Raw genomic sequence first — 8,435 nt, 5'->3', positions numbered from 1 at the left:
TTGAATGTTAAGTTGAAATATAGATTGGTGAAGATATTGTCTTGAAAACTGTGGTTTGGAAGATTGCAGGCGTGAACTGAATTGAGGATGGTGTACTGATATGGGTAATGTTGAAGATTAAGTGAAGTTTGAGACTCTCAACTAGAGTCTGGTGGTATTGTTGATGCTGTGGAATTTTTTGTGATGAATGGAACAATTAAAAAGATTATAGTTGGTCTGTATAATTGAGGCAATAAGTAATTGAAGCTGCGGGAACCAAAAAGGGGGATAATGAGTATGTGAATGGACTGTTGTAGACTTGACATAACTACATGATTGTAATGGTTTATGAGTTATAAGATTATGTGTTGGAATTAAAATTAGAAATGGTGTTGTGTAGAGAACTGAATTGTTAAAGAAGCAGGAATTGTTTTGTGTTTGGTTTGTTATGTGTTGCATCATTTTAGTCTTGACAGAATAGGTGTTGAATCGGTGAGGTTTTGGCATGTTAGTTATCCAGTCAGCTCAGCTGACTCAGTATATCTGACTGAGTTGAACCGGTTCGACTCAGAACAGACTCAGTAGACCTTGACCGAGTTTACCCGTTGACTTGACCTGGACCAGTTGACCATACCTTGACCTGTTGACCGTTGACTTGGACTGTTGACCTGACATTGGACGTTGACTTTCAGTTGAACCAGTGACCGTTATTGACCGTCAGTTAATCCAGTTGGAGCAGGCCTTAGATTAATGGGCCGGGTTAGTGGACTTGGGCTTAGGCCTAGCTTTCCTAGTTTGATACTTTGGACCCTTTATGCTCCGAACTAGCCTTTGGTTCCTTCTACAAAGTTGTAGATATTCATAAGACATATCTAATGGACTGTAGAACCAATCTAATTGGTTTAGTAAACCTTTGTATGCTAAAGATAGATAATGAAAATGCGTAGAGCCATAGATGGGCTTAGAACCATTAGATAGTTCACTTAGCTTATAACTAGATAATTGTATGAGATTGTGTTATGAGCCTCGTATGAGCCTTTTGGCTAATGTTTTACAATGCTTGTGTGATCAACAGTTAGTCGTTATTAACAACGATCGATCTAAAGAATGAACCAGTGGATTATGGATCTCGAGGTAGGCGAGGCTTGTCATCAAAAGAGGTGGGAATCGATAACGAACTCTCTTGTATTCATTATTGTTTTATAAATCTAGTTTTTGTGAAATCCATGCATATCTTTATTACTATATGATAGTGTATGCATGTATTATAAGTGTGTAATACAAACTAGTTTTTGTTATATTTTGGGATGGGCTTGGATCTTTAGAAACAAATGATATCTGTGTTTTGGGAGTAATTACTTATTTTCAAAAGGTGATTCTTTCCATTGAGTGGAAAGTGGTTACAATCTTTATTTACTGTTAGTATGAAAGGGATAAGGTTTCCTTTTGATTGGTGTGAGATGTGTGGCCCAAATGTTATATCTATTTTATGCAACTTAGATAAACCTCGTTGGGTTGAATATTATATAAGTATGGTTTTAATTTGGACGCGCAGGATGTTGTATCTCGGTGGCTTTCCTCTTGCTGCTTCAGCAAAACTGCTTACGGAAGGCTGAAGGTTGTATTGCCTGTTGGCGAGATGTATGCTGAGTAACGAACATCATGAGGCTCTTAATTACTGGCAAACCTGGTTCTTTATAGCAGGGCAGATGCTATTGTAGATGAGCGTTCAACAGCTTCACGAAGTCCAGAGGATGACCAAAAGCGCAGATTCTCCAACATAGCATGATAGACATGCACCATCGTCTGATAGAGTGATTCGCCCGGTTGTTTCTCGACATGACGCGCGGACATCGTTATCTTCTTGAGGATGCTTACCTTGAGGTATCGGCTCCAGTGGAATATTTCCGTCATAGAGCGTTGATACGTTGCACCGGCATTCTTTAAACCAAATTGCATTACAGGATAATAAAAATTTCCGAGAGGAGTTCTAAAAGCTATCTTACTTGCGTCATGCTCGTACATCCTTATCTAATTGTACCCGCTATATCCATCCATGAAGAAGAACATGTCGTGTTCGCTGATGGAGTCTACTAACATGCCAATGTTAGGTAGAGGAAAATCGTCTTTGGGACAACATTTGTTCAAGTCTCTGAAATCCACGCAGCATCCGATCTGTCAGTTTTTCTTTTCTGGTCACGTCTTTCCATAAAAGTTCGTTCCCTCTTAGCGTGAGCGTTGGTTGCGGCTTCACCGGATGAAAAAGAACGCCTTGTCAGCAAAAATGCATCGTGGGGCTTAGCCCTCAATGATGCGAGTCGGTCCTCCTCTTGAATTGACGCCCACGTGGGGAGTGGGATGCAATGAACTTTGTCTGATCCTTTCTGCGGAGCTTCTCTTGGTTCAAACAATTCCACTCCACATATCAGTGCATAGGGAGACAGCGATGCAGGGATACAAATGACTTCTTTATTCATCATAGTCTTCAGGCACTGGTGATATGTCGAAGGGACAATCCTACTGTCATGAATCCACGGTCTCCCTAATATCATGTGGTAGTCTGGCTCTTTTTCTATGACTTCAAATTTCACCTTTGACTAGATGGGACCTACAGATAAATTCAGGTTGACATACCCCTACTTGTTGGTTTGGTTTCCCTCGAAGTCTGTCATTGTAGTAGGCTTCCGTACGATCTTTCCTGTGCGAACCTTGGCCGTCCTGAGAGTCTTGAGAGTAATCACATTCAAAGACGCTTCAGTGTCGATGAGAGCCCTCTTGAACTCTGAATCCTTTATGCGTGCGGTAACATGTATGGAACGGTTGTGACCTTCCTATGGTTGATTGCAGCAAACGTCTCCGCCCGCTAATTCTTCGAGAGGTGTAAAAGTTCGCATAAACTTTCCACTAGAGAAGTCGCTTCCTAATCCACCGAATTCTGGTTCATAGTGAAACTATTGACTTGAGGAGGATCGTTGTGAGGATCAGTACCCAGTGTAGGAGTCTCCATGACAGTACCGCTCATATCTGTTGTCATCTTGTTGAGGAGATCGAGTATGTCGTTCATCACTTCTTTGATCCGGTCCATGTAGGCCCGCGCCGCTGAAGTACCTTCTCCGGGTGCGTCGAATGCATTCCTTGTTGGATCCAGAGGCTGTCGCGGCTCTTGTGGAAATCGATCAGTTAATGTCTTAATAAAAGTGAGTACCTCTTTCTGAGTTGTAGCCTGTAGATGGTGGATTTTCGACAAAGTCTAAATTCGTAAACTCATAATTATACGAAGCTTTGATTCAGCAATCAGACGTGAGTATCGAGACACGGGTCTCTCATCGAATTCTCAACGGAGAGTACTTTCTCTCAGAGTACATGTAGATATGTAGTCTCACGACTGGACAACAACATATCTCATGAATACTGAATACTTTCAATGATTATTTCTATATAGTATCACGAGATGGACGGCTCCTAGACAGCTTGCTCTGCTAGTATAGAGCGATAACGTCTTCAGGAACAAACAACGAGTTTACCCTGACTATATAAAGGATATGACTTACCGACAAACTCATATCGGGATAATTAATGCTCCTAGACAGCTTGCTCTGCTAGTATAGAGCCACAAAGTTAATTATTCCTAATTGCTCCTATTCCATGGTCGAATCCACGACTGGTCCCATGGAATGGCAATAATAATTGTTCTGATTCTATGATCGAGTCCACAACTTGATCTCATAGAATAGCAATAACTATATTATCTCATTACTCCGATTTCATGATCGAATCCACAACTGGTCTCATAAATGATAATAGATAAACCTTAATTACTCCGATTCTATGGTCGAATCTACGATCCCATGGAATGGTAATGCTCACTTTATTATTCTGAATTCGTAGTCGAATCCTCAGCTGATCCTATGAATTAATAATAAACATTTTATTACTCAGTTTTGTGAATTATTCTCCACTGAATTCCACAATTAGTAATAAATAATCAATAACCGGGCGTCTGAGCTACCTCTAAGTAAGCCCCGAATGGTGAAGGTGTATTCAACGATGATACACTAACAGTCACCGCACGAACGAGTATTTCAAAAATACAACGAAACGATGAACCTATGCAAAATAGAGAAGAAAATAATAAATAATTAAAAATATTGACCAGGGTGCTGGGAGCACGGACACACGACCGACCGACCGTGTCGTGACAATCCCACGTCAGTTTTATATTTTTAATGCATTTTTATTATTTTCCATGATTTAATGAAAATTCTCTCATTTTATCAAATCTCCTTCGTCTTGAGGAAACTCCTCGATTTCATGGTATTTTCATAAATCCATAAAAAATAATATAAAATTAAGGAAAGGAGTGTGGGGCGTGACCATTGGCCAGTCGGCCATGCCTTGGTCCCAACCGTCCCCACACCCACGGTTCCTTATTATTTTTTTATTATTATTATTATTTCTCTAATTTCATGAAAAACTCCTTGATTTCATGGTATTTTTGCACAAATCATCAAATAATAATAAAATAAAATAAAATATGAAAACTTATGGGACCAGGCCTTGGCCGGCGGGCCATGCCCTAGCCGGTCCCACACTCCCCTTTGTTTTATTATTTTATTATTAGTTTTCCTTGAATTCATCAAATTCCTTGATTTCATGGTATTTCTTTCAAATTAGGAAAAATTCCCTCAAATCATCAAAATACCTAAAAATATTAAAAAATTAGGAAAACTCGTGGGACCGGGCCATAGCCGGTTGGCCATGCCTTCCACGGTCCCACACGCCCTTGTTTTTTATTATTTTAATATTTTTTGCTTCCTTGAACTCATGAAAACTCCTTCAATTCATGGAAACTCCCTAAATTCATCAAATTTCTCAAAATTCATGAATTTTTCATAAAATCATTATAAAATTAGGGAAACTCGTGGGACCGGGCCCTAGCCGGCCGTCCATGCCTTCCACGGTCCCACATGCCCTTGTTTTATTATTTTAATATCTTTTGCTTCCTTGAACTCATGAAAACTCCTTCAATTCATGGAAACTCCCAAAATTCATCAAATTTCTCAAAATTCATGAATTTTTCATAAAATCATCAAAATATTATAAAATTAAGGAAAAAGCACCACAGGACCGTGGTCACGACCGGCCGACCGTGCCTTGACCACGACGGTCCCACTCCTCCTCATTCCTTATTTTATAATTATTTTTCATCATCTGATGGTGTTTTCCTCAGTTTCGTCGAAACCCTAATTTTGGCATATTTTCTCGAATGGATGCTCAATTGCACGGCAGAAAATATCAAAATTCTCAGGACTGAGACGCGGACGCCTTGAGGACAGGAGCACGCTATCTTGACCGACCAAGATTGGTTCTTTGGCTCACGGAAGCTGGTCCCATCCATTTTCACAGTTTTGACCTAATTTGCACAATTGCTCGTATTAGGTCCAAAACTCTCCCAAACACTTTGGATTTTCATGAAGTGATCGTCAGGCGGTCACGGGACAACCCAGGGCCCGTTTCATGACTCCATGGTCGGTCCCTCTCCTTGTCATAATTAATTAGGTTTTCTCACCTAAGGCTCAGACGAGCATTTTCGAATAAATGATTAAACTAGCATTTAATCATTCTTTCACCAACAAATCGTCAACTCTTCAGGAGTTCTTCGTACTTGCTCACGTGAGCATATGGACACTATCCACGGTCCCATGTAATCGCTCCCTCCTTCGTCCCATGGTTGAAATTCTGACGAACCATGAATTGATCATCAATTGATCAAATTAGGGTTTCTGAATCCGAGGATCATCATTCCAGATTCTAACCTTAATAATTTTATGACGACCTCATGGTTATTAATTTTATTAATTATGCTCAGTTCAATGACCAGTATTCTAATTAATATTTTGGTACACTGCCAATAATCCATCAGACGAGCAACACATGCTCAGACGACCAAATATTCAACAATTCATCACATGAGCAACACTTGCTCAGATGATAAATATTTGTTCAAACCAAGGAATATTGGTTCAACAATCAATATTCAACGATCCTCGTAATAAATATACCTCTATCTCATGACATGTTCAATTCACGAGTTTCAGAACATCATGTTCAACTCAACGACTACATGGACTCATCGTCCCATCAAACCACGAAGTCATCAATTGACTAACAAACCACGAGACGTCAATCGTGTCACTTGGGGGCTATCACTTAGGGTTTTGGTCTGGCGGTCTACGAAACGTGTGTTCAAACACACGATGGAATGTGAGCAAGTCGTGCAATCATTTGAAGGAATTCACGAGGTAGTGGGTCGAAAATAGACCAAGTCTCCACATGTTGAGCAACTGGTTTCAAACACGATCTCCACTTCCCCACTCCTTGATTCCGTCAACTGTCATACTTCATGGAATCATGGTGTCTACAATTCCAGCAATATAAATAAGTCTCTGAATCATGATTGAATCATCATCAGTATCATCAATCTCACGTCTCATCGACAACACGAGATCATCAACTCATCAATTGAGCAACTACTCTCAATTGAGCAATTTCAATCACTCAGGGGTTATCGTATTTGGAATTCTCACACCCACAATCTTTGATTACCATTGATTCTATACATTTCTCAGCTTCCCTCCTACAGATCAACCCATCCTCTCTTGTGACCGAATTTACTCTGGAACGGTCATTGTCTTGATTTAGGCCGCAGTACTACAGATTGATCTCTCGAATCTAAAGCACCCCCTTTGCAGCGGTGCATCTGTGTGAGGTTTAACATTTCGCTTGGTTCGAGGAGTCTCCTCCGTATGGTCGTCTCCTCAATTCCTTAAAAACCAGCAAATCGTTTTTCCCCATCTACATAGCCATGTCTGTTTGGGCCCTAACGAGAACTTCTTGTTTCTCCATCAAATCCACCATGGTAATAGGGGGTTGTCCTCCTCTGGCTCCTCCAGCTCCTCTTCCCGATGGAGGAGTGGCAGTTGCTCTGGTGGCGGCTGGAGGCGTTACACTCGAAGATATGCCGGGTTTGCAGCTGCTCTGTCTCTGCTAATAGAAGGTGTCACGTCAAAAGGAATATCTCCCCTTGCTCCGCTGGTGCTGGTAGTAGAGGAAGTAATTCCACGAGATACATTGATGGTATTGACTGGCTGCACGGTGACACCATTGATTGGGATATCAACACCAAGAGTGTTGTCAGTGCTAGTCCTGCCAGGATTGGTTGCTGATCCAGACCTAAGACCCACCGTTTTCGAAATCAGTAAAATTGAATTGGTATTGAAGAAATTGACTTCACAACCGATAGATTAATCTCCCACTGTTGTCGCCAATTGTTTATGGGTGAAAACTATTTCTACTGGTTTTGGTAATTTGGGGTGTGTGGATGAGAAATGAATCTAAACCCTAAACAAATGCACTGCACGGGAGTGCTTTTGATTCGAGAGATCAATCTGTACAATTCTGGCTTAAACCAAGAAATGGCCGTTCCAGACTTGGTTCGGTCACAAAGTGAAGGAGATGGGGTTGATCTTAGGGAGGGAAGCGAAGAAGGTGTTGAGATCGTGAAGGTGTCGGATGTTTATGACTTGTATCAGAATATCGAGATGGCTTGCAATAATGTAAGCAATCGGCTCTGGGTGTTTGAATACGTTGTATCAACACTTGGTTTCTGTCTTTTCCGTCGTGGAAATAGGGAAGAGAACCTATTTATACAAGTCATAAAGCACAACCCTCGTCTCGTAGGAAGTGGAGTGATGGAGTAGTGGGTTCGTGCTGGTGATTTTCACACGATCAGGTCTAATCCCACTTCTCCCATCATCACTAACCGTCCATGTCTTCCTGACACGTTCTTGTAATGGCGCGTTGCACGCTGCACACTGTAAACCGCCAGACCAATACCCCAGTATGTATCCTCTAATTTGTGACATGCTTGATGTCTCGATTGTGTGTATCGTGGGACCCACAGAAGGTAGCATACGATGCTAGGTTAAATAACTAAGTTATTTGGGAAACCGATATTTATGAAATATCGTGTGTATTCTATGCATGTAATGCATTGAATATATTCAGCATGTATGAAGCATCGCTATTTTAAGGCTTAACGGAGTAAGTCACGATCAAGTGTCTTAAAATAGCATCACGTCCAACCATCTTCAAGTGATCGTTTGGAGTCTGCATGGGCGAGCCTTGCTTTGGCAGATCACTCTATGTGGAAGAGTGGCAGACGGTGATCATGTTGATGCTTCTTTGGATGTTTAACTCCTAGCCAGGGCTGCCCAACCAAGCTGGTAGAGTTGGACGAACGAGATGATCTTATGACGCTCATCTGCGACCGTTGGTGGAATTTTAGGGTTTTAAGAGGTGCGCAAGCATCACCCTTCAGTTTGGTCGAAATCAAGCATGGGAGGTTTTTTAGGCAGGACCGACCGGGCATGCGTGTAGACGGCTTGCCGGTGTAC

The sequence above is a fragment of the Papaver somniferum genome, chromosome 1 (genome assembly GCF_003573695.1).
Source record: "Papaver somniferum cultivar HN1 chromosome 1, ASM357369v1, whole genome shotgun sequence".
Taxonomy (NCBI): domain Eukaryota; kingdom Viridiplantae; phylum Streptophyta; class Magnoliopsida; order Ranunculales; family Papaveraceae; genus Papaver; species Papaver somniferum.
Note: the sequence above shows the minus strand (reverse complement) of the source record.